Here is a 3,659-nt window from a genome sequence, read left to right as displayed (position 1 = left end):
GTTTTATTCACAATGTATCATTAGTTTCCTGTTTTAACTAATAAAATTAAACAATTTTGTCATAACCCTGGTTGTATCCTGTTCATTTTACCAAGTTTTATTCTGTCTTACTACTTTATAAGAGAAACTAGCAATGCACCATTAGCATCTCTGGGTTGAAAGAATCTATAGCAATTTCTTTCTAATATGAGATCAAACAACATAAAAGTCGGAAATTTTATACCCATAATTTGTGCTTGAATTATTCTCTCCACAGTCTGTTCCAGGATATTCAAATGACTATAATGCAGATAACATAGCAGTGCTTTTCAGAGTTGGACTTCAATTCATGTACAACAATTCAGCCATGGAAATTGCAAGATATAGCTGGCTTTTTTGAATGATTTGTGAATTGGGCAGCATCGCACCTAGTAAGTCACGAGGTGCTCTGTGGAGCTGTAGAAACTGGAAAATCCCATGATGTTGAGCACCTTTTCAGGGGCTTTCTGAATGTGTATCTATGATAGATTTGTTGGTTTGTGCTGACTGTGAAGTTTGCACATGGATATGGGACTCTCTACACGTCCTGGACTTGGGTGACTCTTTTCCCATGTTAGGGAATTTTTCACGTATTATTTCCTCAAATTATTCTCAGGCCCTCTCTCTCTTCTTCTGGGACCCCCATAATGTGACTTAGCACACTTGCTGTTGTCCCAGAGGTCTCATAAACTCTTCCTTTCTTTTCAGGTTTTCTTCTTTTTTCTGTTTAGTGGTGGTGATTTCCTGTACTCTGTGTTCCAGCTCACTGGTCGTTCTGCCTCATGTAGTCTACTATTGATTCCTTATAGTGTATTTTTCTTTTCAGTTATTTTATTCTTCAGTTCTCTTCAGTTGTTATACTTTTTAAGTCTTTGCTAAAGACTTCCCATTTCTTGCTCTGTGCATCCATTCTCCTCTCTAGGTCTTTGATCATCTTTTTGATCATTACTTTGAGCTCTTTTTTTGGGTAGATTGCATAACAGTTCTTCTGGGGTTTTATCTGAAACATAATCCTCTGTCTCCTCATTCTGTGTAAATTGATATTTTCATTTCTATGTATGTGGTAAGTTATTTGCGTTTCTCATCCTTGGAGAAGTGGCCCACTTTAGGTGACATCTGTTGCATCCTAGCAGTACACTCCCCTGTTGTAAGCCAAGGGTCAGGGGCCAGCTGGTCCCGGAGTTGTATCTGGCCTGTATCTGCAGATTCTGTCTGTAGATGCAGGACTGCAGTTTTGTTGCTTCTCGCTTCTGCCCCCTGGTGGGTGAAGCTGGTATCCAGGTTTGGGCCTGCCCACTGGTGGGTGGAGCTACCTCCTGGCCCTCTGGTGGGGTGGGCCATGTCTAGGGGCATGCTTAGAAGGTGGCTGTGGGCTCAGGATTCCTTTTGGCAACTTGTCTGCTGATGGCTGGGGCTATGCCCCCACCTGATTGCTGTTTAGCTTGAGGATTCCCAGCCCTAGAGCCTGCACACTTTTGGATGGTGCCAGGGGGTTTGGTGTCAAGATGTCAACCTCCAGGAGAGTGCATACAGATGAATGCTCCCCTATATGTCCACCACCAGGGTCTGTGTCCCCAGGGTGAGCCACAGACACCTCCCTATTAGACCCTTGAAAAAAATAGGTCTGGCCCAGGCTTTCATATTACTGCTTTTGTGTTTCATCCCTATATGTGCACCTTTTAAGAGTGAGGTATCTGCCCCTGAGACAGTAATGGGTTCTCACAGGGCTTCTTGAGACAGGCAAAAGGTCCTGCTGCGGTCCTTTACCAAATGGCTTAGATCTGGGAAGCCAAATTGGAAAGGTCACCTCCGTTTTCTCTCTCGCTCCCTTAGTGCCACCCCCAGCTTCCCACAGCCCTTGGTATCCATTGGATTAACCTCCAAGGGGGTCCTGGTCCTCACTTTGGTTTCCATGAGGCCTGGACCCTTAGGTCTCTGTTAGGGCTGCCCTCATAAGTTAGGCCATTTCCAGGGAAAATGTAGACAGCCAGCTTCTTGCAGGGGCATGGGCTTGTCCCAGGCGACCTCAGAACCGGGGTCCTAGGCGAAGGTGGCCAGAATGAGCTGGGTTTGAGTGTTCACAGGTATTGCTATGACCTAGTGCAAAAGTGGAGGTGGTTCTTCAAGCCTAGGTACCCTTTCCCAGAGGATGGTAGTGATAATAATTACCTATTCTTTATGCAAGTGTTATCAAGATGCAAGATGCTGAAGCCTTTTCTCATCCTCTGTGTTGAAATGATGTTGTTTGTTTAATTTTCTGTTTGATATTTGGTTCAATAACATGGTTTACAATCAAATAGATGGTAGATGCAAATGAGCCAATTAGAAAGCAAAAGGTAGACGCTCCGAAATAGGCAGGAAAATTATTGAAGCCAATTGCTGTGAAAAATGAGAAGTTTTCAGAATATGAAATGAATATTGCTGCTCATCAACTAGACCAACTGAACACGTATGTTACTTGGAGTGATACAGCAGGTTTAAATGATATCCTTATGGATCTGAAAGATATAGCCATCTAACCTATCAAAAAGAAGCATTTGGGGACTTCCCTAGTGGCTCAGTGGTTAAGAATACGCCTGCCATAGGGAGCATGGGAAGGAGTCACGGGAAGAAGGGGATATGGGGATATACGTATAAATACAGCTGATTCACTTTGTTGTACAGCACAAACTGGCACAACAGTTATACTCCAATAAAGAGCTTAAAAAAAAAAAAAAAAAGAATCCGCCTGCCAATGCGGGGGAAATGGGTTTGAGCCCTGGTCCAGGAAGATCCCACATGCCAAGGAGCAAGTAAGCATGAACGCCACAACTAACTGAGTCTGCACACTAGAGCCCGTGAGCCACAACCACTGAGACTGCCTGCCACAATTACTGAAGCCCGTGAGCCTAAAGCCCATGCTCTGCAACAAGAGAAGCCACAGGACTGAGAGGCCTGCACATCGCAATGCAGAGTAGCCCCTGCTCACCACAACTAGAGAAAACCTGTGTGTAGCAACAAAGACCAAAGACAACCAAAATTGGATAAATAATAGTCTTAAAAAAAAAAGAAAAGAAGAATTTGTTTGAAATCCAGCCTTCTGCAGCCTCCAAAATGTGCTTTTCTCTATGGGCCTGCATTCTGTTGTTGAACATTGATTACCAAGGCCAAGCCAAAAAAGCAGGTGGTGGTTTTCTCAACCTTCAGCCTTATCTACTACATATGAAATCACAGATGCTAACTAAACTTAATGTGATAATTATTTCACAGTATATGTAAGTCAGTTTATTATGCTTTACATGTTAAACAGTAATGTTTGTTTACATACAACTCTTGTATGTCACTGTTTAAAGAGCTGGTCTTAGAAAGGTAAATAATTAAAACACGTTGGACAAAAGAAGGAATGAATAATGCAATGTAATGTATAACAATTTAAAACTATGTATTGCTCTTTTTAAGGCAATGTTTAGTGACGTAAATGATCACATGCCTTAGTCCTCCAGTTTCAGATTTCAGGTCCCGTCCCTGTGTTTCTGGAACTGAGTCGTGTGTTGAATTTGCCCTTCTGCATTAACAGGGAATAGAGGGACTTCCTAGGTGGTGCAGTGGTTAAGAATCCACCTGCCAATGTAGGGGACATGGGTTTGATCCATGGTCCAGTA

This window comes from Hippopotamus amphibius, chromosome 16 (genome assembly GCF_030028045.1).
Source record: "Hippopotamus amphibius kiboko isolate mHipAmp2 chromosome 16, mHipAmp2.hap2, whole genome shotgun sequence".
NCBI classification, from domain to species: Eukaryota; Metazoa; Chordata; class Mammalia; order Artiodactyla; family Hippopotamidae; genus Hippopotamus; species Hippopotamus amphibius.
The sequence above is the reverse complement of the archived record's forward strand: the minus strand, read 5'-3'. Positions refer to the sequence as shown.